The following is a 24,857-nucleotide window of genomic DNA, read 5'->3' as shown; positions in this document are numbered from 1 at the left end:
GGAATCAATCTATATAAACTCCCTTCGCTCAGCTCCCTAAAGTGCTTCCATACATTACCCCAAGCTTATGAAAGTTTATAGTTGGCGTCTCAACCGCACCACCTCTCCGCCGGGATACACTTTTATTGCTGTTAGAAAATGAAAATAAATATAAAAATTTAAAACAAAATAAATGAATAAAAAATCTAGCAAAAACAACTCCTCGATCAAACAAAGCCCAAGAGCCCCAAGGCCCAAGGCCAATCTTTTGCGTCTTAACATATCTAATCTCCGCGGCCGGTGAGCTTTCCTTCAATCTCACAAGCCTTCGAAGAGTTGGATTGAATTAGTACATGGACAAAGTAGCCGAAATCAAAAAAGCAACTTAATGAACCGAAACAAAAAAAAAAAAAAACATAAAAAGAGGGGTGCAACACGAGGACTTCCCAGGAGGTCACCCATCCTAGTACTGCTCTCGCCCAAGCAAGCTTAACTTCGGAGTTCTGATGGGATCCGGTGCATTATTGCTGGTATGATCGCACCCGTTAGTGTATGCGGAATCAATCTATATAAACTCCCTTCGCTCAGCTCCCTAAAGTGCTTCCATACATTACCCCAAGCTTATGAAAGTTTTTAGTTGGCGTCTCAACCGCACCACCTCTCCGCCGGGATACACTTTTATTGCTGTTAGAAAATGAAAATAAATATAAAAATTTAAAACAAAATAAATGAATAAAAAATCTAGCAAAAACAACTCCTCGATCAAACAAAGCCCAAGAGCCCCAAGGCCCAAGGCCAATCTTTTGCGTCTTAACATATCTAATCTCCGCGGCCGGTGAGCTTTCCTTCAATCTCACAAGCCTTCGAAGAGTTGGATTGAATTAGTACATGGACAAAGTAGCCGAAATCAAAAAAGCAACTTAATGAACCGAAACAAAAAAAAAAAAAACATAAAAAGAGGGGTGCAACACGAGGACATCCCAGGAGGTCACCCATCCTAGTACTGCTCTCGCCCAAGCAAGCTTCACTTCGGAGTTCTGATGGGATCCGGTGCATTATTGCTGGTATGATCGCACCCGTTAGTGTATGCGGAATCAATCTATATAAACTCCCTTCGCTCAGCTCCCTAAAGTGCTTCCATACATTACCCCAAGCTTATGAAAGTTTTTAGTTGGCGTCTCAACCGCACCACCTCTCCGCCGGGATACACTTTTATTGCTGTTAGAAAATGAAAATAAATATAAAAATTTAAAACAAAATAAATGAATAAAAAATCTAGCAAAAACAACTCCTCGATCAAACAAAGCCCAAGAGCCCCAAGGCCCAAGGCCAATCTTTTGCGTCTTAACATATCTAATCTCCGCGGCCGGTGAGCTTTCCTTCAATCTCACAAGCCTTCGAAGAGTTGGATTGAATTAGTACATGGACAAAGTAGCCGAAATCAAAAAAGCAACTTAATGAACCGAAACAAAAAAAAAAAAAAACATAAAAAGAGGGGTGCAACACGAGGACTTCCCAGGAGGTCACCCATCCTAGTACTGCTCTCGCCCAAGCAAGCTTAACTTCGGAGTTCTGATGGGATCCGGTGCATTATTGCTGGTATGATCGCACCCGTTAGTGTATGCGGAATCAATCTATATAAACTCCCTTCGCTCAGCTCCCTAAAGTGCTTCCATACATTACCCCAAGCTTATGAAAGTTTTTAGTTGGCGTCTCAACCGCACCACCTCTCCGCCGGGATACACTTTTATTGCTGTTAGAAAATGAAAATAAATATAAAAATTTAAAACAAAATAAATGAATAAAAAATCTAGCAAAAACAACTCCTCGATCAAACAAAGCCCAAGAGCCCCAAGGCCCAAGGCCAATCTTTTGCGTCTTAACATATCTAATCTCCGCGGCCGGTGAGCTTTCCTTCAATCTCACAAGCCTTCGAAGAGTTGGATTGAATTAGTACATGGACAAAGTAGCCGAAATCAAAAAAGCAACTTAATGAACCGAAACAAAAAAAAAAAAAACATAAAAAGAGGGGTGCAACACGAGGACATCCCAGGAGGTCACCCATCCTAGTACTGCTCTCGCCCAAGCAAGCTTAACTTCGGAGTTCTGATGGGATCCGGTGCATTATTGCTGGTATGATCGCACCCGTTAGTGTATGCGGAATCAATCTATATAAACTCCCTTCGCTCAGCTCCCTAAAGTGCTTCCATACATTACCCCAAGCTTATGAAAGTTTTTAGTTGGCGTCTCAACCGCACCACCTCTCCGCCGGGATACACTTTTATTGCTGTTAGAAAATGAAAATAAATATAAAAATTTAAAACAAAATAAATGAATAAAAAATCTAGCAAAAACAACTCCTCGATCAAACAAAGCCCAAGAGCCCCAAGGCCCAAGGCCAATCTTTTGCGTCTTAACATATCTAATCTCCGCGGCCGGTGAGCTTTCCTTCAATCTCACAAGCCTTCGAAGAGTTGGATTGAATTAGTACATGGACAAAGTAGCCGAAATCAAAAAAGCAACTTAATGAACCGAAACAAAAAAAAAAAAAAACATAAAAAGAGGGGTGCAACACGAGGACTTCCCAGGAGGTCACCCATCCTAGTACTGCTCTCGCCCAAGCAAGCTTAACTTCGGAGTTCTGATGGGATCCGGTGCATTATTGCTGGTATGATCGCACCCGTTAGTGTATGCGGAATCAATCTATATAAACTCCCTTCGCTCAGCTCCCTAAAGTGCTTCCATACATTACCCCAAGCTTATGAAAGTTTTTAGTTGGCGTCTCAACCGCACCACCTCTCCGCCGGGATACACTTTTATTGCTGTTAGAAAATGAAAATAAATATAAAAATTTAAAACAAAATAAATGAATAAAAAATCTAGCAAAAACAACTCCTCGATCAAACAAAGCCCAAGAGCCCCAAGGCCCAAGGCCAATCTTTTGCGTCTTAACATATCTAATCTCCGCGGCCGGTGAGCTTTCCTTCAATCTCACAAGCCTTCGAAGAGTTGGATTGAATTAGTACATGGACAAAGTAGCCGAAATCAAAAAAGCAACTTAATGAACCGAAACAAAAAAAAAAAAAACATAAAAAGAGGGGTGCAACACGAGGACATCCCAGGAGGTCACCCATCCTAGTACTGCTCTCGCCCAAGCAAGCTTAACTTCGGAGTTCTGATGGGATCCGGTGCATTATTGCTGGTATGATCGCACCCGTTAGTGTATGCGGAATCAATCTATATAAACTCCCTTCGCTCAGCTCCCTAAAGTGCTTCCATACATTACCCCAAGCTTATGAAAGTTTTTAGTTGGCGTCTCAACCGCACCACCTCTCCGCCGGGATACACTTTTATTGCTGTTAGAAAATGAAAATAAATATAAAAATTTAAAACAAAATAAATGAATAAAAAATCTAGCAAAAACAACTCCTCGATCAAACAAAGCCCAAGAGCCCCAAGGCCCAAGGCCAATCTTTTGCGTCTTAACATATCTAATCTCCGCGGCCGGTGAGCTTTCCTTCAATCTCACAAGCCTTCGAAGAGTTGGATTGAATTAGTACATGGACAAAGTAGCCGAAATCAAAAAAGCAACTTAATGAACCGAAACAAAAAAAAAAAAAAACATAAAAAGAGGGGTGCAACACGAGGACTTCCCAGGAGGTCACCCATCCTAGTACTGCTCTCGCCCAAGCAAGCTTAACTTCGGAGTTCTGATGGGATCCGGTGCATTATTGCTGGTATGATCGCACCCGTTAGTGTATGCGGAATCAATCTATATAAACTCCCTTCGCTCAGCTCCCTAAAGTGCTTCCATACATTACCCCAAGCTTATGAAAGTTTTTAGTTGGCGTCTCAACCGCACCACCTCTCCGCCGGGATACACTTTTATTGCTGTTAGAAAATGAAAATATATATAAAAATTTAAAACAAAATAAATGAATAAAAAATCTAGCAAAAACAACTCCTCGATCAAACAAAGCCCAAGAGCCCCAAGGCCAATCTTTTGCGTCTTAACATATCTAATCTCCGCGGCCGGTGAGCTTTCCTTCAATCTCACAAGCCTTCGAAGAGTTGGATTGAATTAGTACATGGACAAAGTAGCCGAAATCAAAAAAGCAACTTAATGAACCGAAACAAAAAAAAAAAAAACATAAAAAGAGGGGTGCAACACGAGGACTTCCCAGGAGGTCACCCATCCTAGTACTGCTCTCGCCCAAGCAAGCTTAACTTCGGAGTTCTGATGGGATCCGGTGCATTATTGCTGGTATGATCGCACCCGTTAGTGTATGCGGAATCAATCTATATAAACTCCCTTCGCTCAGCTCCCTAAAGTGCTTCCATACATTACCCCAAGCTTATGAAAGGTTTTAGTTGGCGTCTCAACCGCACCACCTCTCCGCCGGGATACACTTTTATTGCTGTTAGAAAATGAAAATAAATATAAAAATTTAAAACAAAATAAATGAATAAAAAATCTAGCAAAAACAACTCCTCGATCAAACAAAGCCCAAGAGCCCCAAGGCCCAAGGCCAATCTTTTGCGTCTTAACATATCTAATCTCCGCGGCCGGTGAGCTTTCCTTCAATCTCACAAGCCTTCGAAGAGTTGGATTGAATTAGTACATGGACAAAGTAGCCGAAATCAAAAAAGCAACTTAATGAACCGAAACAAAAAAAAAAAAAAACATAAAAAGAGGGGTGCAACACGAGGACTTCCCAGGAGGTCACCCATCCTAGTACTGCTCTCGCCCAAGCAAGCTTAACTTCGGAGTTCTGATGGGATCCGGTGCATTATTGCTGGTATGATCGCACCCGTTAGTGTATGCGGAATCAATCTATATAAACTCCCTTCGCTCAGCTCCCTAAAGTGCTTCCATACATTACCCCAAGCTTATGAAAGGTTTTAGTTGGCGTCTCAACCGCACCACCTCTCCGCCGGGATACACTTTTATTGCTGTTAGAAAATGAAAATAAATATAAAAATTTAAAACAAAATAAATGAATAAAAAATCTAGCAAAAACAACTCCTCGATCAAACAAAGCCCAAGAGCCCCAAGGCCCAAGGCCAATCTTTTGCGTCTTAACATATCTAATCTCCGCGGCCGGTGAGCTTTCCTTCAATCTCACAAGCCTTCGAAGAGTTGGATTGAATTAGTACATGGACAAAGTAGCCGAAATCAAAAAAGCAACTTAATGAACCGAAACAAAAAAAAAAAAAACATAAAAAGAGGGGTGCAACACGAGGACTTCCCAGGAGGTCACCCATCCTAGTACTGCTCTCGCCCAAGCAAGCTTAACTTCGGAGTTCTGATGGGATCCGGTGCATTATTGCTGGTATGATCGCACCCGTTAGTGTATGCGGAATCAATCTATATAAACTCCCTTCGCTCAGCTCCCTAAAGTGCTTCCATACATTACCCCAAGCTTATGAAAGGTTTTAGTTGGCGTCTCAACCGCACCACCTCTCCGCCGGGATACACTTTTATTGCTGTTAGAAAATGAAAATAAATATAAAAATTTAAAACAAAATAAATGAATAAAAAATCTAGCAAAAACAACTCCTCGATCAAACAAAGCCCAAGAGCCCCAAGGCCCAAGGCCAATCTTTTGCGTCTTAACATATCTAATCTCCGCGGCCGGTGAGCTTTCCTTCAATCTCACAAGCCTTCGAAGAGTTGGATTGAATTAGTACATGGACAAAGTAGCCGAAATCAAAAAAGCAACTTAATGAACCGAAACAAAAAAAAAAAAAAAACATAAAAAGAGGGGTGCAACACGAGGACTTCCCAGGAGGTCACCCATCCTAGTACTGCTCTCGCCCAAGCAGGCTTAACTTCGGAGTTCTGATGGGATCCGGTGCATTATTGCTGGAATGATCGCACCCGTTAGTGTATGCGGAATCCATCTATATAAACTCCCTTCGCTCAGCTCCCTAAAGTGCTTCCATACATTACCCCAAGCTTATGAAAGTTTTTAGTTGGCGTCTCAACCGCACCACCTCTCCGCCGGGATACACTTTTATTGCTGTTAGAAAATGAAAATAAATATAAAAATTTAAAACAAAATAAATGAATAAAAAATCTAGCAAAAACAACTCCTCGATCAAACAAAGCCCAAGAGCCCCAAGGCCCAAGGCCAATCTTTTGCGTCTTAACATATCTAATCTCCGCGGCCGGTGAGCTTTCCTTCAATCTCACAAGCCTTCGAAGAGTTGGATTGAATTAGTACATGGACAAAGTAGCCGAAATCAAAAAAGCAACTTAATGAACCGAAACAAAAAAAAAAAAAAAAACATAAAAAGAGGGGTGCAACACGAGGACTTCCCAGGAGGTCACCCATCCTAGTACTGCTCTCGCCCAAGCAAGCTTAACTTCGGAGTTCTGATGGGATCCGGTGCATTATTGCTGGTATGATCGCACCCGTTAGTGTATGCGGAATCCATCTATATAAACTCCCTTCGCTCAGCTCCCTAAAGTGCTTCCATACATTACCCCAAGCTTATGAAAGTTTTTAGTTGGCGTCTCAACCGCACCACCTCTCCGCCGGGATACACTTTTATTGCTGTTAGAAAATGAAAATAAATATAAAAATTTAAAACAAAATAAATGAATAAAAAATCTAGCAAAAACAACTCCTCGATCAAACAAAGCCCAAGAGCCCCAAGGCCCAAGGCCAATCTTTTGCGTCTTAACATATCTAATCTCCGCGGCCGGTGAGCTTTCCTTCAATCTCACAAGCCTTCGAAGAGTTGGATTGAATTAGTACATGGACAAAGTAGCCGAAATCAAAAAAGCAACTTAATGAACCGAAACAAAAAAAAAAAAAAACATAAAAAGAGGGGTGCAACACGAGGACTTCCCAGGAGGTCACCCATCCTAGTACTGCTCTCGCCCAAGCAAGCTTAACTTCGGAGTTCTGATGGGATCCGGTGCATTATTGCTGGTATGATCGCACCCGTTAGTGTATGCGGAATCAATCTATATAAACTCCCTTCGCTCAGCTCCCTAAAGTGCTTCCATACATTACCCCAAGCTTATGAAAGTTTTTAGTTGGCGTCTCAACCGCACCACCTCTCCGCCGGGATACACTTTTATTGCTGTTAGAAAATGAAAATAAATATAAAAATTTAAAACAAAATAAATGAATAAAAAATCTAGCAAAAACAACTCCTCGATCAAACAAAGCCCAAGAGCCCCAAGGCCCAAGGCCAATCTTTTGCGTCTTAACATATCTAATCTCCGCGGCCGGTGAGCTTTCCTTCAATCTCACAAGCCTTCGAAGAGTTGGATTGAATTAGTACATGGACAAAGTAGCCGAAATCAAAAAAGCAACTTAATGAACCGAAACAAAAAAAAAAAAAACATAAAAAGAGGGGTGCAACACGAGGACATCCCAGGAGGTCACCCATCCTAGTACTGCTCTCGCCCAAGCAAGCTTAACTTCGGAGTTCTGATGGGATCCGGTGCATTATTGCTGGTATGATCGCACCCGTTAGTGTATGCGGAATCAATCTATATAAACTCCCTTCGCTCAGCTCCCTAAAGTGCTTCCATACATTACCCCAAGCTTATGAAAGTTTTTAGTTGGCGTCTCAACCGCACCACCTCTCCGCCGGGATACACTTTTATTGCTGTTAGAAAATGAAAATAAATATAAAAATTTAAAACAAAATAAATGAATAAAAAATCTAGCAAAAACAACTCCTCGATCAAACAAAGCCCAAGAGCCCCAAGGCCCAAGGCCAATCTTTTGCGTCTTAACATATCTAATCTCCGCGGCCGGTGAGCTTTCCTTCAATCTCACAAGCCTTCGAAGAGTTGGATTGAATTAGTACATGGACAAAGTAGCCGAAATCAAAAAAGCAACTTAATGAACCGAAACAAAAAAAAAAAAAAACATAAAAAGAGGGGTGCAACACGAGGACTTCCCAGGAGGTCACCCATCCTAGTACTGCTCTCGCCCAAGCAAGCTTAACTTCGGAGTTCTGATGGGATCCGGTGCATTATTGCTGGTATGATCGCACCCGTTAGTGTATGCGGAATCAATCTATATAAACTCCCTTCGCTCAGCTCCCTAAAGTGCTTCCATACATTACCCCAAGCTTATGAAAGTTTTTAGTTGGCGTCTCAACCGCACCACCTCTCCGCCGGGATACACTTTTATTGCTGTTAGAAAATGAAAATAAATATAAAAATTTAAAACAAAATAAATGAATAAAAAATCTAGCAAAAACAACTCCTCGATCAAACAAAGCCCAAGAGCCCCAAGGCCCAAGGCCAATCTTTTGCGTCTTAACATATCTAATCTCCGCGGCCGGTGAGCTTTCCTTCAATCTCACAAGCCTTCGAAGAGTTGGATTGAATTAGTACATGGACAAAGTAGCCGAAATCAAAAAAGCAACTTAATGAACCGAAACAAAAAAAAAAAAAACATAAAAAGAGGGGTGCAACACGACGACTTCCCAGGAGGTCACCCATCCTAGTACTGCTCTCGCCCAAGCAAGCTTAACTTCGGAGTTCTGATGGGATCCGGTGCATTATTGCTGGTATGATCGCACCCGTTAGTGTATGCGGAATCAATCTATATAAACTCCCTTCGCTCAGCTCCCTAAAGTGCTTCCATACATTACCCCAAGCTTATGAAAGGTTTTAGTTGGCGTCTCAACCGCACCACCTCTCCGCCGGGATACACTTTTATTGCTGTTAGAAAATGAAAATAAATATAAAAATTTAAAACAAAATAAATGAATAAAAAATCTAGCAAAAACAACTCCTCGATCAAACAAAGCCCAAGAGCCCCAAGGCCCAAGGCCAATCTTTTGCGTCTTAACATATCTAATCTCCGCGGCCGGTGAGCTTTCCTTCAATCTCACAAGCCTTCGAAGAGTTGGATTGAATTAGTACATGGACAAAGTAGCCGAAATCAAAAAAGCAACTTAATGAACCGAAACAAAAAAAAAAAAAAAAACATAAAAAGAGGGGTGCAACACGAGGACTTCCCAGGAGGTCACCCATCCTAGTACTGCTCTCGCCCAAGCAAGCTTAACTTCGGAGTTCTGATGGGATCCGGTGCATTATTGCTGGTATGATCGCACCCGTTAGTGTATGCGGAATCAATCTATATAAACTCCCTTCGCTCAGCTCCCTAAAGTGCTTCCATACATTACCCCAAGCTTATGAAAGTTTTTAGTTGGCGTCTCAACCGCACCACCTCTCCGCCGGGATACACTTTTATTGCTGTTAGAAAATGAAAATAAATATAAAAATTTAAAACAAAATAAATGAATAAAAAATCTAGCAAAAACAACTCCTCGATCAAACAAAGCCCAAGAGCCCCAAGGCCCAAGGCCAATCTTTTGCGTCTTAACATATCTAATCTCCGCGGCCGGTGAGCTTTCCTTCAATCTCACAAGCCTTCGAAGAGTTGGATTGAATTAGTACATGGACAAAGTAGCCGAAATCAAAAAAGCAACTTAATGAACCGAAACAAAAAAAAAAAAAAACATAAAAAGAGGGGTGCAACACGAGGACTTCCCAGGAGGTCACCCATCCTAGTACTGCTCTCGCCCAAGCAAGCTTAACTTCGGAGTTCTGATGGGATCCGGTGCATTATTGCTGGTATGATCGCACCCGTTAGTGTATGCGGAATCAATCTATATAAACTCCCTTCGCTCAGCTCCCTAAAGTGCTTCCATACATTACCCCAAGCTTATGAAAGTTTTTAGTTGGCGTCTCAACCGCACCACCTCTCCGCCGGGATACACTTTTATTGCTGTTAGAAAATGAAAATAAATATAAAAATTTAAAACAAAATAAATGAATAAAAAATCTAGCAAAAACAACTCCTCGATCAAACAAAGCCCAAGAGCCCCAAGGCCCAAGGCCAATCTTTTGCGTCTTAACATATCTAATCTCCGCGGCCGGTGAGCTTTCCTTCAATCTCACAAGCCTTCGAAGAGTTGGATTGAATTAGTACATGGACAAAGTAGCCGAAATCAAAAAAGCAACTTAATGAACCGAAACAAAAAAAAAAAAAACATAAAAAGAGGGGTGCAACACGAGGACTTCCCAGGAGGTCACCCATCCTAGTACTGCTCTCGCCCAAGCAAGCTTAACTTCGGAGTTCTGATGGGATCCGGTGCATTATTGCTGGTATGATCGCACCCGTTAGTGTATGCGGAATCAATCTATATAAACTCCCTTCGCTCAGCTCCCTAAAGTGCTTCCATACATTACCCCAAGCTTATGAAAGTTTTTAGTTGGCGTCTCAACCGCACCACCTCTCCGCCGGGATACACTTTTATTGCTGTTAGAAAATGAAAATAAATATAAAAATTTAAAACAAAATAAATGAATAAAAAATCTAGCAAAAACAACTCCTCGATCAAACAAAGCCCAAGAGCCCCAAGGCCCAAGGCCAATCTTTTGCGTCTTAACATATCTAATCTCCGCGGCCGGTGAGCTTTCCTTCAATCTCACAAGCCTTCGAAGAGTTGGATTGAATTAGTACATGGACAAAGTAGCCGAAATCAAAAAAGCAACTTAATGAACCGAAACAAAAAAAAAAAAAAAAACATAAAAAGTGGGGTGCAACACGAGGACTTCCCAGGAGGTCACCCATCCTAGTACTGCTCTCGCCCAAGCAAGCTTAACTTCGGAGTTCTGATGGGATCCGGTGCATTATTGCTGGTATGATCGCACCCGTTAGTGTATGCGGAATCCATCTATATAAACTCCCTTCGCTCAGCTCCCTAAAGTGCTTCCATACATTACCCCAAGCTTATGAAAGTTTTTAGTTGGCGTCTCAACCGCACCACCTCTCCGCCGGGATACACTTTTATTGCTGTTAGAAAATGAAAATAAATATAAAAATTTAAAACAAAATAAATGAATAAAAAATCTAGCAAAAACAACTCCTCGATCAAACAAAGCCCAAGAGCCCCAAGGCCCAAGGCCAATCTTTTGCGTCTTAACATATCTAATCTCCGCGGCCGGTGAGCTTTCCTTCAATCTCACAAGCCTTCGAAGAGTTGGATTGAATTAGTACATGGACAAAGTAGCCGAAATCAAAAAAGCAACTTAATGAACCGAAACAAAAAAAAAAAAAACATAAAAAGAGGGGTGCAACACGAGGACTTCCCAGGAGGTCACCCATCCTAGTACTGCTCTCGCCCAAGCAAGCTTAACTTCGGAGTTCTGATGGGATCCGGTGCATTATTGCTGGTATGATCGCACCCGTTAGTGTATGCGGAATCAATCTATATAAACTCCCTTCGCTCAGCTCCCTAAAGTGCTTCCATACATTACCCCAAGCTTATGAAAGTTTTTAGTTGGCGTCTCAACCGCACCACCTCTCCGCCGGGATACACTTTTATTGCTGTTAGAAAATGAAAATAAATATAAAAATTTAAAACAAAATAAATGAATAAAAAATCTACCAAAAACAACTCCTCGATCAAACAAAGCCCAAGAGCCCCAAGGCCCAAGGCCAATCTTTTGCGTCTTAACATATCTAATCTCCGCGGCCGGTGAGCTTTCCTTCAATCTCACAAGCCTTCGAAGAGTTGGATTGAATTAGTACATGGACAAAGTAGCCGAAATCAAAAAAGCAACTTAATGAACCGAAACAAAAAAAAAAAAAAACATAAAAAGAGGGGTGCAACACGAGGACTTCCCAGGAGGTCACCCATCCTAGTACTGCTCTCGCCCAAGCAAGCTTAACTTCGGAGTTCTGATGGGATCCGGTGCATTATTGCTGGTATGATCGCACCCGTTAGTGTATGCGGAATCAATCTATATAAACTCCCTTCGCTCAGCTCCCTAAAGTGCTTCCATACATTACCCCAAGCTTATGAAAGTTTTTAGTTGGCGTCTCAACCGCACCACCTCTCCGCCGGGATACACTTTTATTGCTGTTAGAAAATGAAAATAAATATAAAAATTTAAAACAAAATAAATGAATAAAAAATCTAGCAAAAACAACTCCTCGATCAAACAAAGCCCAAGAGCCCCAAGGCCCAAGGCCAATCTTTTGCGTCTTAACATATCTAATCTCCGCGGCCGGTGAGCTTTCCTTCAATCTCACAAGCCTTCGAAGAGTTGGATTGAATTAGTACATGGACAAAGTAGCCGAAATCAAAAAAGCAACTTAATGAACCGAAACAAAAAAAAAAAAAACATAAAAAGAGGGGTGCAACACGAGGACATCCCAGGAGGTCACCCATCCTAGTACTGCTCTCGCCCAAGCAAGCTTAACTTCGGAGTTCTGATGGGATCCGGTGCATTATTGCTGGTATGATCGCACCCGTTAGTGTATGCGGAATCAATCTATATAAAGTCCCTTCGCTCAGCTCCCTAAAGTGCTTCCATACATTACCCCAAGCTTATGAAAGTTTTTAGTTGGCGTCTCAACCGCACCACCTCTCCGCCGTGATACACTTTTATTGCTGTTAGAAAATGAAAATAAATATAAAAATTTAAAACAAAATAAATGAATAAAAAATCTAGCAAAAACAACTCCTCGATCAAACAAAGCCCAAGAGCCCCAAGGCCCAAGGCCAATCTTTTGCGTCTTAACATATCTAATCTCCGCGGCCGGTGAGCTTTCCTTCAATCTCACAAGCCTTCGAAGAGTTGGATTGAATTAGTACATGGACAAAGTAGCCGAAATCAAAAAAGCAACTTAATGAACCGAAACAAAAAAAAAAAAAACATAAAAAGAGGGGTGCAACACGAGGACTTCCCAGGAGGTCACCCATCCTAGTACTGCTCTCGCCCAAGCAAGCTTAACTTCGGAGTTCTGATGGGATCCGGTGCATTATTGCTGGTATGATCGCACCCGTTAGTGTATGCGGAATCAATCTATATAAACTCCCTTCGCTCAGCTCCCTAAAGTGCTTCCATACATTACCCCAAGCTTATGAAAGTTTTTAGTTGGCGTCTCAACCGCACCACCTCTCCGCCGGGATACACTTTTATTGCTGTTAGAAAATGAAAATAAATATAAAAATTTAAAACAAAATAAATGAATAAAAAATCTAGCAAAAACAACTCCTCGATCAAACAAAGCCCAAGAGCCCCAAGGCCCAAGGCCAATCTTTTGCGTCTTAACATATCTAATCTCCGCGGCCGGTGAGCTTTCCTTCAATCTCACAAGCCTTCGAAGAGTTGGATTGAATTAGTACATGGACAAAGTAGCCGAAATCAAAAAAGCAACTTAATGAACCGAAACAAAAAAAAAAAAAAAAACATAAAAAGAGGGGTGCAACACGAGGACTTCCCAGGAGGTCACCCATCCTAGTACTGCTCTCGCCCAAGCAAGCTTAACTTCGGAGTTCTGATGGGATCCGGTGCATTATTGCTGGTATGATCGCACCCGTTAGTGTATGCGGAATCCATCTATATAAACTCCCTTCGCTCAGCTCCCTAAAGTGCTTCCATACATTACCCCAAGCTTATGAAAGTTTTTAGTTGGCATCTCAACCGCACCACCTCTCCGCCGGGATACACTTTTATTGCTGTTAGAAAATGAAAATAAATATAAAAATTTAAAACAAAATAAATGAATAAAAAATCTAGCAAAAACAACTCCTCGATCAAACAAAGCCCAAGAGCCCCAAGGCCCAAGGCCAATCTTTTGCGTCTTAACATATCTAATCTCCGCGGCCGGTGAGCTTTCCTTCAATCTCACAAGCCTTCGAAGAGTTGGATTGAATTAGTACATGGACAAAGTAGCCGAAATCAAAAAAGCAACTTAATGAACCGAAACAAAAAAAAAAAAACATAAAAAGAGGGGTGCAACACGAGGACTTCCCAGGAGGTCACCCATCCTAGTACTGCTCACGCCCAAGCAAGCTTAACTTCGGAGTTCTGATGGGATCCGGTGCATTATTGCTGGTATGATCGCACCCGTTAGTGTATGCGGAATCAATCTATATAAACTCCCTTCGCTCAGCTCCCTAAAGTGCTTCCATACATTACCCCAAGCTTATGAAAGTTTTTAGTTGGCGTCTCAACCGCACCACCTCTCCGCCGGGATACACTTTTATTGCTGTTAGAAAATGAAAATAAATATAAAAATTTAAAACAAAATAAATGAATAAAAAATCTAGCAAAAACAACTCCTCGATCAAACAAAGCCCAAGAGCCCCAAGGCCCAAGGCCAATCTTTTGCGTCTTAACATATCTAATCTCCGCGGCCGGTGAGCTTTCCTTCAATCTCACAAGCCTTCGAAGAGTTGGATTGAATTAGTACATGGACAAAGTAGCCGAAATCAAAAAAGCAACTTAATGAACCGAAACAAAAAAAAAAAAAACATAAAAAGAGGGGTGCAACACGAGGACTTCCCAGGAGGTCACCCATCCTAGTACTGCTCTCGCCCAAGCAAGCTTAACTTCGGAGTTCTGATGGGATCCGGTGCATTATTGCTGGTATGATCGCACCCGTTAGTGTATGCGGAATCAATCTATATAAACTCCCTTCGCTCAGCTCCCTAAAGTGCTTCCATACATTACCCCAAGCTTATGAAAGGTTTTAGTTGGCGTCTCAACCGCACCACCTCTCCGCCGGGATACACTTTTATTGCTGTTAGAAAATGAAAATAAATATAAAAATTTAAAACAAAATAAATGAATAAAAAATCTAGCAAAAACAACTCCTCGATCAAACAAAGCCCAAGAGCCCCAAGGCCCAAGGCCAATCTTTTGCGTCTTAACATATCTAATCTCCGCGGCCGGTGAGCTTTCCTTCAATCTCACAAGCCTTCGAAGAGTTGGATTGAATTAGTACATGGACAAAGTAGCCGAAATCAAAAAAGCAACTTAATGAACCGAAACAAAAAAAAAAAAAAAAACATAAAAAGAGGGGTGCAACACGAGGACTTCCCAGGAGGTCACCCATCCTAGTACTGCTCTCGCCCAAGCAAGCTTAACTTCGGAGTTCTGATGGGATCCGGTGCATTATTGCTGGTATGATCGCACCCGTTAGTGTATGCGGAATCCATCTATATAAACTCCCTTCGCTCAGCTCCCTAAAGTGCTTCCATACATTACCCCAAGCTTATGAAAGTTTTTAGTTGGCGTCTCAACCGCACCACCTCTCCGCCGGGATACACTTTTATTGCTGTTAGAAAATGAAAATAAATATAAAAATTTAAAACAAAATAAATGAATAAAAAATCTAGCAAAAACAACTCCTCGATCAAACAAAGCCCAAGAGCCCCAAGGCCCAAGGCCAATCTTTTGCGTCTTAACATATCTAATCTCCGCGGCCGGTGAGCTTTCCTTCAATCTCACAAGCCTTCGAAGAGTTGGATTGAATTACTACATGGACAAAGTAGCCGAAATCAAAAAAGCAACTTAATGAACCGAAACAAAAAAAAAAAAAAACATAAAAAGAGGGGTGCAACACGAGGACTTCCCAGGAGGTCACCCATCCTAGTACTGCTCTCGCCCAAGCAAGCTTAACTTCGGAGTTCTGATGGGATCCGGTGCATTATTGCTGGTATGATCGCACCCGTTAGTGTATGCGGAATCAATCTATATAAACTCCCTTCGCTCAGCTCCCTAAAGTGCTTCCATACATTACCCCAAGCTTATGAAAGTTTTTAGTTGGCGTCTCAACCGCACCACCTCTCCGCCGGGATACACTTTTATTGCTGTTAGAAAATGAAAATAAATATAAAAATTTAAAACAAAATAAATGAATAAAAAATCTAGCAAAAACAACTCCTCGATCAAACAAAGCCCAAGAGCCCCAAGGCCCAAGGCCAATCTTTTGCGTCTTAACATATCTAATCTCTGCGGCCGGTGAGCTTTCCTTCAATCTCACAAGCCTTCGAAGAGTTGGATTGAATTAGTACATGGACAAAGTAGCCGAAATCAAAAAAGCAACTTAATGAACCGAAACAAAAAAAAAAAAAACATAAAAAGAGGGGTGCAACACGAGGACTTCCCAGGAGGTCACCCATCCTAGTACTGCTCTCGCCCAAGCAAGCTTAACTTCGGAGTTCTGATGGGATCCGGTGCATTATTGCTGGTATGATCGCACCCGTTAGTGTATGCGGAATCAATCTATATAAACTCCCTTCGCTCAGCTCCCTAAAGTGCTTCCATACATTACCCCAAGCTTATGAAAGTTTTTAGTTGGCGTCTCAACCGCACCACCTCTCCGCCGGGATACACTTTTATTGCTGTTAGAAAATGAAAATAAATATAAAAATTTAAAACAAAATAAATGAATAAAAAATCTAGCAAAAACAACTCCTCGATCAAACAAAGCCCAAGAGCCCCAAGGCCCAAGGCCAATCTTTTGCGTCTTAACATATCTAATCTCCGCGGCCGGTGAGCTTTCCTTCAATCTCACAAGCCTTCGAAGAGTTGGATTGAATTAGTACATGGACAAAGTAGCCGAAATCAAAAAAGCAACTTAATGAACCGAAACAAAAAAAAAAAAAAAAAACATAAAAAGAGGGGTGCAACACGAGGACTTCCCAGGAGGTCACCCATCCTAGTACTGCTCTCGCCCAAGCAAGCTTAACTTCGGAGTTCTGATGGGATCCGGTGCATTATTGCTGGTATGATCGCACCCGTTAGTGTATGCGGAATCAATCTATATAAACTCCCTTCGCTCAGCTCCCTAAAGTGCTTCCATACATTACCCCAAGCTTATGAAAGTTTTTAGTTGGCGTCTCAACCGCACCACCTCTCCGCCGGGATACACTTTTATTGCTGTTAGAAAATGAAAATAAATATAAAAATTTAAAACAAAATAAATGAATAAAAAATCTAGCAAAAACAACTCCTCGATCAAACAAAGCCCAAGAGCCCCAAGGCCCAAGGCCAATCTTTTGCGTCTTAACATATCTAATCTCCGCGGCCGGTGAGCTTTCCTTCAATCTCACAAGCCTTCGAAGAGTTGGATTGAATTAGTACATGGACAAAGTAGCCGAAATCAAAAAAGCAACTTAATGAACCGAAAAAAAAAAAAAAAAAACATAAAAAGAGGGGTGCAACACGAGGACTTCCCAGGAGGTCACCCATCCTAGTACTGCTCTCGCCCAAGCAAGCTTAACTTCGGAGTTCTGATGGGATCCGGTGCATTATTGCTGGTATGATCGCACCCGTTAGTGTATGCGGAATCAATCTATATAAACTCCCTTCGCTCAGCTCCCTAAAGTGCTTCCATACATTACCCCAAGCTTATGAAAGTTTTTAGTTGGCGTCTCAACCGCACCACCTCTCCGCCGGGATACACTTTTATTGCTGTTAGAAAATGAAAATAAATATAAAAATTTAAAACAAAATAAATGAATAAAAAATCTAGCAAAAACAACTCCTCGATCAAACAAAGCCCAAGAGCCCCAAGGCCCAAGGCCAATCTTTTGCGTCTTAACATATCTAATCTCCGCGGCCGGTGAGCTTTCCTTCAATCTCACAAGCCTTCGAAGAGTTGGATTGAATTAGTACATGGACAAAGTAGCCGAAATCAAAAAAGCAACTTAATGAACCGAAACAAAAAAAAAAAAAAACATAAAAAGAGGGGTGCAACACGAGGACTTCCCAGGAGGTCACCCATCCTAGTACTGCTCTCGCCCAAGCAAGCTTAACTTCGGAGTTCTGATGGGATCCGGTGCATTATTGCTGGTATGATCGCACCCGTTAGTGTATGCGGAATCAATCTATATAAACTCCCTTCGCTCAGCTCCCTAAAGTGCTTCCATACATTACCCCAAGCTTATGAAAGTTTTTAGTTGGCGTCTCAACCGCACCACCTCTCCGCCGGGATACACTTTTATTGCTGTTAGAAAATGAAAATAAATATAAAAATTTAAAACAAAATAAATGAATAAAAAATCTAGCAAAAACAACTCCTCGATCAAACAAAGCCCAAGAGCCCCAAGGCCCAAGGCCAATCTTTTGCGTCTTAACATATCTAATCTCCGCGGCCGGTGAGCTTTCCTTCAATCTCACAAGCCTTCGAAGAGTTGGATTGAATTAGTACATGGACAAAGTAGCCGAAATCAAAAAAGCAACTTAATGAACCGAAACAAAAAAAAAAAAAAACATAAAAAGAGGGGTGCAACACGAGGACTTCCCAGGAGGTCACCCATCCTAGTACTGCTCTCGCCCAAGCAAGCTTAACTTCGGAGTTCTGATGGGATCCGGTGCATTATTGCTGGTATGATCGCACCCGTTAGTGTATGCGGAATCAATCTATATAAACTCCCTTCGCTCAGCTCCCTAAAGTGCTTCCATACATTACCCCAAGCTTATGAAAGTTTTTAGTTGGCGTCTCAACCGCACCACCTCTCCGCCGGGATACACTTTTATTGCTGTTAGAAAATGAAAATAAATATAAAAATTTAAAACAAAATAAATGAATAAAAAATCTAGCAAAAACAACTCCTCGATCAAACAAAGCCCAAGAGCCCCAAGGCCCAAGGCCAATCTTTTGCGTCTTAACATATCTAATCTCCGCGGCCGGTGAGCTTTCCTTCAATCTCACAAGCCTTCGAAGAGTTGGATTGAATTAGTACATGGACAAAGTAGCCGAAATCAAAAAAGCAACTTAATGAACCGAAACAAAAAAAAAAAAAAAAACATAAAAAGAGGGGTGCAACACGAGGACTTCCCAGGAGGTCACCCATCCTAGTACTGCTCTCGCCCAAGCAAGCTTAACTTCGGAGTTCTGATGGGATCCGGTGCATTATTGCTGGTATGATCGCACCCGTTAGTGTATGCGGAATCCATCTATATAAACTCCCTTCGCTCAGCTCCCTAAAGTGCTTCCATACATTACCCCAAGCTTATGAAAGTTTTTAGTTGGCGTCTCAACCGCACCACCTCTCCGCCGGGATACACTTTTATTGCTGTTAGAAAATGAAAATAAATATAAAAATTTAAAACAAAATAAATGAATAAAAAATCTAGCAAAAACAACTCCTCGATCAAACAAAGCCCAAGAGCCCCAAGGCCCAAGGCCAATCTTTTGCGTCTTAACATATCTAATCTCCGCGGCCGGTGAGCTTTCCTTCAATCTCACAAGCCTTCGAAGAGTTGGATTGAATTAGTACATGGACAAAGTAGCCGAAATCAAAAAAGCAACTTAATGAACCGAAACAAAAAAAAAAAAAAACATAAAAAGAGGGGTGCAACACGAGGACATCCCAGGAGGTCACCCATCCTAGTACTGCTCTCGCCCAAGCAAGCTTAACTTCGGAGTTCTGATGGGATCCGGTGCATTATTGCTGGTATGATCGCACCCGTTAGTGTATGCGGAATCAATCTATATAAACTCCCTTCGCTCAGCTCCCTAAAGTGCTTCCATACATTACCCCAAGCTTATGAAAGTTTTTAGTTGGCGTCTCAACCGCACCACCTCTCCGCCGGGATACACTTTTATTGCTGTTAGAAAATGAAAATAAATATAAAAATTTAAAACAAAATAAATGAATAAAAAATCTAGCAAAAACAACTCCTCGATCAAACAAAGCCCAAGAGCCCCAAGGCCCAAGGCCAATCTTTTGCGTCTTAACATATCTAATCTCCGCGGCCGGTGAGCTTTCCTTCAATCTCACAAGCCTTCGAAGAGTTGGATTGAATTAGTACATGGACAAAGTAGCCGAAATCAAAAAAGCAACTTAATGAACCGAAACAAAAAAAAAAAAAAAAACATAAAAAGAGGGGTGCAACACGAGGACTTCCCAGGAGGTCACCCATCCTAGTACTGCTCTCGCCCAAGCAAGCTTAACTTCGGAGTTCTGATGGGATCCGGTGCATTATTGCTGGTATGATCGCACCCGTTAGTGTATGCGGAATCAATCTATATAAACTCCCTTCGCTCAGCTCCCTAAAGTGCTTCCATACATTACCCCAAGCTTATGAAAGTTTTTAGTTGGCGTCTCAACCGCACCACCTCTCCGCCGGGATACACTTTTATTGCTGTTAGAAAATGAAAATAAATATAAAAATTTAAAACAAAATAAATGAATAAAAAATCTAGCAAAAACAACTCCTCGATCAAACAAAGCCCAAGAGCCCCAAGGCCCAAGGCCAATCTTTTGCGTCTTAACATATCTAATCTCCGCGGCCGGTGAGCTTTCCTTCAATCTCACAAGCCTTCGAAGAGTTGGATTGAATTAGTACATGGACAAAGTAGCCGAAATCAAAAAAGCAACTTAATGAACCGAAACAAAAAAAAAAAAAAAAACATAAAAAGAGGGGTGCAACACGAGGACTTCCCAGGAGGTCACCCATCCTAGTACTGCTCTCGCCCAAGCAAGCTTAACTTCGGAGTTCTGATGGGATCCGGTGCATTATTGCTGGTATGATCGCACCCGTTAGTGTATGCGGAATCAATCTATATAAACTCCCTTCGCTCAGCTCCCTAAAGTGCTTCCATACATTACCCCAAGCTTAGGAAAGTTTTTAGTTGGCGTCTCAACCGCACCACCTCTCCGCCGGGATACACTTTTATTGCTGTTAGAAAATGAAAATAAATATAAAAATTTAAAACAAAATAAATGAATAAAAAATCTAGCAAAAACAACTCCTCGATCAAACAAAGCCCAAGAGCCCCAAGGCCCAAGGCCAATCTTTTGCGTCTTAACATATCTAATCTCCGCGGCCGGTGAGCTTTCCTTCAATCTCACAAGCCTTCGAAGAGTTGGATTGAATTAGTACATGGACAAAGTAGCCGAAATCAAAAAAGCAACTTAATGAACCGAAACAAAAAAAAAAAAAAAAACATAAAAAGAGGGGTGCAACACGAGGACTTCCCAGGAGGTCACCCATCCTAGTACTGCTCTCGCCCAAGCAAGCTTAACTTCGGAGTTCTGATGGGATCCGGTGCATTATTGCTGGTATGATCGCACCCGTTAGTGTATGCGGAATCAATCTATATAAACTCCCTTCGCTCAGCTCCCTAAAGTGCTTCCATACATTACCCCAAGCTTATGAAAGTTTTTAGTTGGCGTCTCAACCGCACCACCTCTCCGCCGGGATACACTTTTATTGCTGTTAGAAAATGAAAATAAATATAAAAATTTAAAACAAAATAAATGAATAAAAAATCTAGCAAAAACAACTCCTCGATCAAACAAAGCCCAAGAGCCCCAAGGCCCAAGGCCAATCTTTTGCGTCTTAACATATCTAATCTCCGCGGCCGGTGAGCTTTCCTTCAATCTCACAAGCCTTCGAAGAGTTGGATTGAATTAGTACATGGACAAAGTAGCCGAAATCAAAAAAGCAACTTAATGAACCGAAACAAAAAAAAAAAAACATAAAAAGAGGGGTGCAACACGAGGACATCCCAGGAGGTCACCCATCCTAGTACTGCTCTCGCCCAAGCAAGCTTAACTTCGGAGTTCTGATGGGATCCGGTGCATTATTGCTGGTATGATCGCACCCGTTAGTGTATGCGGAATCAATCTATATAAACTCCCTTCGCTCAGCTCCCTAAAGTGCTTCCATACATTACCCCAAGCTTATGAAAGTTTTTAGTTGGCGTCTCAACCGCACCACCTCTCCGCCGGGATACACTTTTATTGCTGTTAGAAAATGAAAATAAATATAAAAATTTAAAACAAAATAAATGAATAAAAAATCTAGCAAAAACAACTCCTCGATCAAACAAAGCCCAAGAGCCCCAAGGCCCAAGGCCAATCTTTTGCGTCTTAACATATCTAATCTCCGCGGCCGGTGAGCTTTCCTTCAATCTCACAAGCCTTCGAAGAGTTGGATTGAATTAGTACATGGACAAAGTAGCCGAAATCAAAAAAGCAACTTAATGAACCGAAACAAAAAAAAAAAAAAAAACATAAAAAGAGGGGTGCAACACGAGGACTTCCCAGGAGGTCACCCATCCTAGTACTGCTCTCGCCCAAGCAAGCTTAACTTCGGAGTTCTGATGGGATCCGGTGCATTATTGCTGGTATGATCGCACCCGTTAGTGTATGCGGAATCAATCTATATAAACTCCCTTCGCTCAGCTCCCTAAAGTGCTTCCATACATTACCCCAAGCTTATGAAAGTTTTTAGTTGGCGTCTCAACCGCACCACCTCTCCGCCGGGATACACTTTTATTGCTGTTAGAAAATGAAAATAAATATAAAAATTTAAAACAAAATAAATGAATAAAAAATCTAGCAAAAACAACTCCTCGATCAAACAAAGCCCAAGAGCCCCAAGGCCCAAGGCCAATCTTTTGCGTCTTAACATATCTAATCTCCGCGGCCGGTGAGCTTTCCTTCAATCTCACAAGCCTTCGAAGAGTTGGATTGAATTAGTACATGGACAAAGTAGCCGAAATCAAAAAAGCAACTTAATGAACCGAAACAAAAAAAAAAAAAAAAACATAAAAAGAGGGGTGCAACACGAGGACTTCCCAGGAGGTCACCCATCCTAGTACTGCTCTCGCCCAAGCAAGCTTAACTTCGGAGTTCTGATGGGATCCGGTGCATTATTGCTGGTATGATCGCACCCGTTAGTGTATGCGGAATCAATCTATATAAACTCCCTTCGCTCAGCTCCCTAAAGTGCTTCCATACATTACCCCAAGCTTATGAAAGTTTTTAGTTGGCGTCTCAACCGCACCACCTCTCCGCCGGGATACACTTTTATTGCTGTTAGAAAATGAAAATAAATATAAAAATTTAAAACAAAATAAATGAATAAAAAATCTAGCAAAAACAACTCCTCGATCAAACAAAGCCCAAGAGCCCCAAGGCCCAAGGCCAATCTTTTGCGTCTTAACATATCTAATCTCCGCGGCCGGTGAGCTTTCCTTCAATCTCACAAGCCTTCGAAGAGTTGGATTGAATTAGTACATGGACAAAGTAGCCGAAATCAAAAAAGCAACTTAATGAACCGAAACAAAAAAAAAAAAAAAAACATAAAAAGAGGGGTGCAACACGAGGACTTCCCAGGAGGTCACCCATCCTAGTACTGCTCTCGCCCAAGCAAGCTTAACTTCGGAGTTCTGATGGGATCCGGTGCATTATTGCTGGTATGATCGCACCCGTTAGTGTATGCGGAATCAATCTATATAAACTCCCTTCGCTCAGCTCCCTAAAGTGCTTCCATACATTACCCCAAGCTTATGAAAGTTTTTAGTTGGCGTCTCAACCGCACCACCTCTCCGCCGGGATACACTTTTATTGCTGTTAGAAAATGAAAATAAATATAAAAATTTAAAACAAAATAAATGAATAAAAAATCTAGCAAAAACAACTCCTCGATCAAACAAAGCCCAAGAGCCCCAAGGCCCAAGGCCAATCTTTTGCGTCTTAACATATCTAATCTCCGCGGCCGGTGAGCTTTCCTTCAATCTCACAAGCCTTCGAAGAGTTGGATTGAATTAGTACATGGACAAAGTAGCCGAAATCAAAAAAGCAACTTAATGAACCGAAACAAAAAAAAAAAAACATAAAAAGAGGGGTGCAACACGAGGACATCCCAGGAGGTCACCCATCCTAGTACTGCTCTCGCCCAAGCAAGCTTAACTTCGGAGTTCTGATGGGATCCGGTGCATTATTGCTGGTATGATCGCACCCGTTAGTGTATGCGGAATCAATCTATATAAACTCCCTTCGCTCAGCTCCCTAAAGTGCTTCCATACATTACCCCAAGCTTATGAAAGTTTTTAGTTGGCGTCTCAACCGCACCACCTCTCCGCCGGGATACACTTTTATTGCTGTTAGAAAATGAAAATAAATATAAAAATTTAAAACAAAATAAATGAATAAAAAATCTAGCAAAAACAACTCCTCGATCAAACAAAGCCCAAGAGCCCCAAGGCCCAAGGCCAATCTTTTGCGTCTTAACATATCTAATCTCCGCGGCCGGTGAGCTTTCCTTCAATCTCACAAGCCTTCGAAGAGTTGGATTGAATTAGTACATGGACAAAGTAGCCGAAATCAAAAAAGCAACTTAATGAACCGAAACAAAAAAAAAAAAAAAAACATAAAAAGAGGGGTGCAACACGAGGACTTCCCAGGAGGTCACCCATCCTAGTACTGCTCTCGCCCAAGCAAGCTTAACTTCGGAGTTCTGATGGGATCCGGTGCATTATTGCTGGTATGATCGCACCCGTTAGTGTATGCGGAATCAATCTATATAAACTCCCTTCGCTCAGCTCCCTAAAGTGCTTCCATACATTACCCCAAGCTTATGAAAGTTTTTAGTTGGCGTCTCAACCGCACCACCTCTCCGCCGGGATACACTTTTATTGCTGTTAGAAAATGAAAATAAATATAAAAATTTAAAACAAAATAAATGAATAAAAAATCTAGCAAAAACAACTCCTCGATCAAACAAAGCCCAAGAGCCCCAAGGCCCAAGGCCAATCTTTTGCGTCTTAACATATCTAATCTCCGCGGCCGGTGAGCTTTCCTTCAATCTCACAAGCCTTCGAAGAGTTGGATTGAATTAGTACATGGACAAAGTAGCCGAAATCAAAAAAGCAACTTAATGAACCGAAACAAAAAAAAAAAAAAAAACATAAAAAGAGGGGTGCAACACGAGGACTTCCCAGGAGGTCACCCATCCTAGTACTGCTCTCGCCCAAGCAAGCTTAACTTCGGAGTTCTGATGGGATCCGGTGCATTATTGCTGGTATGATCGCACCCGTTAGTGTATGCGGAATCAATCTATATAAACTCCCTTCGCTCAGCTCCCTAAAGTGCTTCCATACATTACCCCAAGCTTATGAAAGTTTTTAGTTGGCGTCTCAACCGCACCACCTCTCCGCCGGGATACACTTTTATTGCTGTTAGAAAATGAAAATAAATATAAAAATTTAAAACAAAATAAATGAATAAAAAATCTAGCAAAAACAACTCCTCGATCAAACAAAGCCCAAGAGCCCCAAGGCCCAAGGCCA

At 41.7% G+C, this 24,857-nt stretch overlaps 46 non-coding genes across 46 annotated transcripts; all 46 read right to left on the bottom strand.

The window, feature by feature from the left end:
* Nucleotides 1–404: 404 nt before the first annotated feature.
* On the bottom strand, nt 405–523 carry LOC133719528 (5S ribosomal RNA). The gene has a single exon (XR_009851241.1). It is a non-coding gene; the product is annotated as a 5S ribosomal RNA (ribosomal RNA).
* A 415-nt stretch (nt 524–938) lies between these two features.
* On the bottom strand, nt 939–1,057 carry LOC133719043 (5S ribosomal RNA). Its single transcript, XR_009850776.1, has one exon. It is a non-coding gene; the product is annotated as a 5S ribosomal RNA (ribosomal RNA).
* Nucleotides 1,058–1,473: 416 nt separating this feature from the next.
* Nucleotides 1,474–1,592, bottom strand: LOC133719526 (5S ribosomal RNA). The gene has a single exon (XR_009851239.1). It is a non-coding gene; the product is annotated as a 5S ribosomal RNA (ribosomal RNA).
* Nucleotides 1,593–2,007: 415 nt separating this feature from the next.
* LOC133719020 (5S ribosomal RNA) lies at nt 2,008–2,126 on the bottom strand. The gene has a single exon (XR_009850754.1). It is a non-coding gene; the product is annotated as a 5S ribosomal RNA (ribosomal RNA).
* A 416-nt stretch (nt 2,127–2,542) lies between these two features.
* Nucleotides 2,543–2,661, bottom strand: LOC133719525 (5S ribosomal RNA). The gene has a single exon (XR_009851238.1). It is a non-coding gene; the product is annotated as a 5S ribosomal RNA (ribosomal RNA).
* Nucleotides 2,662–3,076: 415 nt separating this feature from the next.
* On the bottom strand, nt 3,077–3,195 carry LOC133719019 (5S ribosomal RNA). Its single transcript, XR_009850753.1, has one exon. It is a non-coding gene; the product is annotated as a 5S ribosomal RNA (ribosomal RNA).
* Nucleotides 3,196–3,611: 416 nt separating this feature from the next.
* Nucleotides 3,612–3,730, bottom strand: LOC133719524 (5S ribosomal RNA). Its single transcript, XR_009851237.1, has one exon. It is a non-coding gene; the product is annotated as a 5S ribosomal RNA (ribosomal RNA).
* Nucleotides 3,731–4,138: 408 nt separating this feature from the next.
* Nucleotides 4,139–4,257, bottom strand: LOC133719523 (5S ribosomal RNA). The gene has a single exon (XR_009851236.1). It is a non-coding gene; the product is annotated as a 5S ribosomal RNA (ribosomal RNA).
* Nucleotides 4,258–4,673: 416 nt separating this feature from the next.
* Nucleotides 4,674–4,792, bottom strand: LOC133719522 (5S ribosomal RNA). Its single transcript, XR_009851235.1, has one exon. It is a non-coding gene; the product is annotated as a 5S ribosomal RNA (ribosomal RNA).
* Nucleotides 4,793–5,207: 415 nt separating this feature from the next.
* On the bottom strand, nt 5,208–5,326 carry LOC133719520 (5S ribosomal RNA). Its single transcript, XR_009851234.1, has one exon. It is a non-coding gene; the product is annotated as a 5S ribosomal RNA (ribosomal RNA).
* A 417-nt stretch (nt 5,327–5,743) lies between these two features.
* On the bottom strand, nt 5,744–5,862 carry LOC133719031 (5S ribosomal RNA). Its single transcript, XR_009850764.1, has one exon. It is a non-coding gene; the product is annotated as a 5S ribosomal RNA (ribosomal RNA).
* Nucleotides 5,863–6,280: 418 nt separating this feature from the next.
* LOC133719519 (5S ribosomal RNA) lies at nt 6,281–6,399 on the bottom strand. The gene has a single exon (XR_009851233.1). It is a non-coding gene; the product is annotated as a 5S ribosomal RNA (ribosomal RNA).
* A 416-nt stretch (nt 6,400–6,815) lies between these two features.
* On the bottom strand, nt 6,816–6,934 carry LOC133719518 (5S ribosomal RNA). The gene has a single exon (XR_009851232.1). It is a non-coding gene; the product is annotated as a 5S ribosomal RNA (ribosomal RNA).
* Nucleotides 6,935–7,349: 415 nt separating this feature from the next.
* LOC133719018 (5S ribosomal RNA) lies at nt 7,350–7,468 on the bottom strand. The gene has a single exon (XR_009850752.1). It is a non-coding gene; the product is annotated as a 5S ribosomal RNA (ribosomal RNA).
* Nucleotides 7,469–7,884: 416 nt separating this feature from the next.
* On the bottom strand, nt 7,885–8,003 carry LOC133719517 (5S ribosomal RNA). Its single transcript, XR_009851231.1, has one exon. It is a non-coding gene; the product is annotated as a 5S ribosomal RNA (ribosomal RNA).
* A 415-nt stretch (nt 8,004–8,418) lies between these two features.
* Nucleotides 8,419–8,537, bottom strand: LOC133718985 (5S ribosomal RNA). Its single transcript, XR_009850721.1, has one exon. It is a non-coding gene; the product is annotated as a 5S ribosomal RNA (ribosomal RNA).
* A 418-nt stretch (nt 8,538–8,955) lies between these two features.
* Nucleotides 8,956–9,074, bottom strand: LOC133719516 (5S ribosomal RNA). The gene has a single exon (XR_009851230.1). It is a non-coding gene; the product is annotated as a 5S ribosomal RNA (ribosomal RNA).
* Nucleotides 9,075–9,490: 416 nt separating this feature from the next.
* Nucleotides 9,491–9,609, bottom strand: LOC133719514 (5S ribosomal RNA). The gene has a single exon (XR_009851228.1). It is a non-coding gene; the product is annotated as a 5S ribosomal RNA (ribosomal RNA).
* A 415-nt stretch (nt 9,610–10,024) lies between these two features.
* LOC133719513 (5S ribosomal RNA) lies at nt 10,025–10,143 on the bottom strand. Its single transcript, XR_009851227.1, has one exon. It is a non-coding gene; the product is annotated as a 5S ribosomal RNA (ribosomal RNA).
* Nucleotides 10,144–10,561: 418 nt separating this feature from the next.
* LOC133719512 (5S ribosomal RNA) lies at nt 10,562–10,680 on the bottom strand. Its single transcript, XR_009851226.1, has one exon. It is a non-coding gene; the product is annotated as a 5S ribosomal RNA (ribosomal RNA).
* Nucleotides 10,681–11,095: 415 nt separating this feature from the next.
* LOC133719511 (5S ribosomal RNA) lies at nt 11,096–11,214 on the bottom strand. The gene has a single exon (XR_009851225.1). It is a non-coding gene; the product is annotated as a 5S ribosomal RNA (ribosomal RNA).
* Nucleotides 11,215–11,630: 416 nt separating this feature from the next.
* Nucleotides 11,631–11,749, bottom strand: LOC133719510 (5S ribosomal RNA). Its single transcript, XR_009851224.1, has one exon. It is a non-coding gene; the product is annotated as a 5S ribosomal RNA (ribosomal RNA).
* Nucleotides 11,750–12,164: 415 nt separating this feature from the next.
* On the bottom strand, nt 12,165–12,283 carry LOC133719017 (5S ribosomal RNA). The gene has a single exon (XR_009850751.1). It is a non-coding gene; the product is annotated as a 5S ribosomal RNA (ribosomal RNA).
* A 415-nt stretch (nt 12,284–12,698) lies between these two features.
* LOC133719509 (5S ribosomal RNA) lies at nt 12,699–12,817 on the bottom strand. The gene has a single exon (XR_009851223.1). It is a non-coding gene; the product is annotated as a 5S ribosomal RNA (ribosomal RNA).
* Nucleotides 12,818–13,235: 418 nt separating this feature from the next.
* LOC133719508 (5S ribosomal RNA) lies at nt 13,236–13,354 on the bottom strand. Its single transcript, XR_009851222.1, has one exon. It is a non-coding gene; the product is annotated as a 5S ribosomal RNA (ribosomal RNA).
* Nucleotides 13,355–13,768: 414 nt separating this feature from the next.
* On the bottom strand, nt 13,769–13,887 carry LOC133719588 (5S ribosomal RNA). The gene has a single exon (XR_009851310.1). It is a non-coding gene; the product is annotated as a 5S ribosomal RNA (ribosomal RNA).
* A 415-nt stretch (nt 13,888–14,302) lies between these two features.
* LOC133719507 (5S ribosomal RNA) lies at nt 14,303–14,421 on the bottom strand. Its single transcript, XR_009851221.1, has one exon. It is a non-coding gene; the product is annotated as a 5S ribosomal RNA (ribosomal RNA).
* Nucleotides 14,422–14,839: 418 nt separating this feature from the next.
* LOC133719506 (5S ribosomal RNA) lies at nt 14,840–14,958 on the bottom strand. The gene has a single exon (XR_009851220.1). It is a non-coding gene; the product is annotated as a 5S ribosomal RNA (ribosomal RNA).
* Nucleotides 14,959–15,374: 416 nt separating this feature from the next.
* LOC133719505 (5S ribosomal RNA) lies at nt 15,375–15,493 on the bottom strand. Its single transcript, XR_009851219.1, has one exon. It is a non-coding gene; the product is annotated as a 5S ribosomal RNA (ribosomal RNA).
* A 415-nt stretch (nt 15,494–15,908) lies between these two features.
* Nucleotides 15,909–16,027, bottom strand: LOC133719503 (5S ribosomal RNA). Its single transcript, XR_009851217.1, has one exon. It is a non-coding gene; the product is annotated as a 5S ribosomal RNA (ribosomal RNA).
* A 419-nt stretch (nt 16,028–16,446) lies between these two features.
* LOC133719502 (5S ribosomal RNA) lies at nt 16,447–16,565 on the bottom strand. Its single transcript, XR_009851216.1, has one exon. It is a non-coding gene; the product is annotated as a 5S ribosomal RNA (ribosomal RNA).
* A 415-nt stretch (nt 16,566–16,980) lies between these two features.
* On the bottom strand, nt 16,981–17,099 carry LOC133719501 (5S ribosomal RNA). Its single transcript, XR_009851215.1, has one exon. It is a non-coding gene; the product is annotated as a 5S ribosomal RNA (ribosomal RNA).
* A 416-nt stretch (nt 17,100–17,515) lies between these two features.
* Nucleotides 17,516–17,634, bottom strand: LOC133719500 (5S ribosomal RNA). Its single transcript, XR_009851214.1, has one exon. It is a non-coding gene; the product is annotated as a 5S ribosomal RNA (ribosomal RNA).
* A 416-nt stretch (nt 17,635–18,050) lies between these two features.
* LOC133719499 (5S ribosomal RNA) lies at nt 18,051–18,169 on the bottom strand. The gene has a single exon (XR_009851213.1). It is a non-coding gene; the product is annotated as a 5S ribosomal RNA (ribosomal RNA).
* A 418-nt stretch (nt 18,170–18,587) lies between these two features.
* LOC133719498 (5S ribosomal RNA) lies at nt 18,588–18,706 on the bottom strand. Its single transcript, XR_009851212.1, has one exon. It is a non-coding gene; the product is annotated as a 5S ribosomal RNA (ribosomal RNA).
* A 416-nt stretch (nt 18,707–19,122) lies between these two features.
* Nucleotides 19,123–19,241, bottom strand: LOC133719015 (5S ribosomal RNA). Its single transcript, XR_009850749.1, has one exon. It is a non-coding gene; the product is annotated as a 5S ribosomal RNA (ribosomal RNA).
* Nucleotides 19,242–19,659: 418 nt separating this feature from the next.
* Nucleotides 19,660–19,778, bottom strand: LOC133719497 (5S ribosomal RNA). Its single transcript, XR_009851211.1, has one exon. It is a non-coding gene; the product is annotated as a 5S ribosomal RNA (ribosomal RNA).
* A 418-nt stretch (nt 19,779–20,196) lies between these two features.
* Nucleotides 20,197–20,315, bottom strand: LOC133719496 (5S ribosomal RNA). Its single transcript, XR_009851210.1, has one exon. It is a non-coding gene; the product is annotated as a 5S ribosomal RNA (ribosomal RNA).
* A 418-nt stretch (nt 20,316–20,733) lies between these two features.
* Nucleotides 20,734–20,852, bottom strand: LOC133719494 (5S ribosomal RNA). The gene has a single exon (XR_009851209.1). It is a non-coding gene; the product is annotated as a 5S ribosomal RNA (ribosomal RNA).
* Nucleotides 20,853–21,266: 414 nt separating this feature from the next.
* On the bottom strand, nt 21,267–21,385 carry LOC133719014 (5S ribosomal RNA). The gene has a single exon (XR_009850748.1). It is a non-coding gene; the product is annotated as a 5S ribosomal RNA (ribosomal RNA).
* A 418-nt stretch (nt 21,386–21,803) lies between these two features.
* On the bottom strand, nt 21,804–21,922 carry LOC133719493 (5S ribosomal RNA). The gene has a single exon (XR_009851208.1). It is a non-coding gene; the product is annotated as a 5S ribosomal RNA (ribosomal RNA).
* Nucleotides 21,923–22,340: 418 nt separating this feature from the next.
* Nucleotides 22,341–22,459, bottom strand: LOC133719491 (5S ribosomal RNA). The gene has a single exon (XR_009851206.1). It is a non-coding gene; the product is annotated as a 5S ribosomal RNA (ribosomal RNA).
* Nucleotides 22,460–22,877: 418 nt separating this feature from the next.
* On the bottom strand, nt 22,878–22,996 carry LOC133719490 (5S ribosomal RNA). Its single transcript, XR_009851205.1, has one exon. It is a non-coding gene; the product is annotated as a 5S ribosomal RNA (ribosomal RNA).
* Nucleotides 22,997–23,410: 414 nt separating this feature from the next.
* LOC133719013 (5S ribosomal RNA) lies at nt 23,411–23,529 on the bottom strand. The gene has a single exon (XR_009850747.1). It is a non-coding gene; the product is annotated as a 5S ribosomal RNA (ribosomal RNA).
* A 418-nt stretch (nt 23,530–23,947) lies between these two features.
* On the bottom strand, nt 23,948–24,066 carry LOC133719489 (5S ribosomal RNA). The gene has a single exon (XR_009851204.1). It is a non-coding gene; the product is annotated as a 5S ribosomal RNA (ribosomal RNA).
* Nucleotides 24,067–24,484: 418 nt separating this feature from the next.
* LOC133719488 (5S ribosomal RNA) lies at nt 24,485–24,603 on the bottom strand. Its single transcript, XR_009851203.1, has one exon. It is a non-coding gene; the product is annotated as a 5S ribosomal RNA (ribosomal RNA).
* Between the last annotated feature and the right edge of the window lie 254 nt (nt 24,604–24,857).

Source organism: Rosa rugosa, chromosome 6, assembly GCF_958449725.1.
Source record: "Rosa rugosa chromosome 6, drRosRugo1.1, whole genome shotgun sequence".
In the NCBI taxonomy this organism is placed as follows: Eukaryota; Viridiplantae; Streptophyta; class Magnoliopsida; order Rosales; family Rosaceae; genus Rosa; species Rosa rugosa.
The sequence above is the reverse complement of the archived record's forward strand: the minus strand, read 5'-3'. Positions and strand labels throughout refer to the sequence as shown.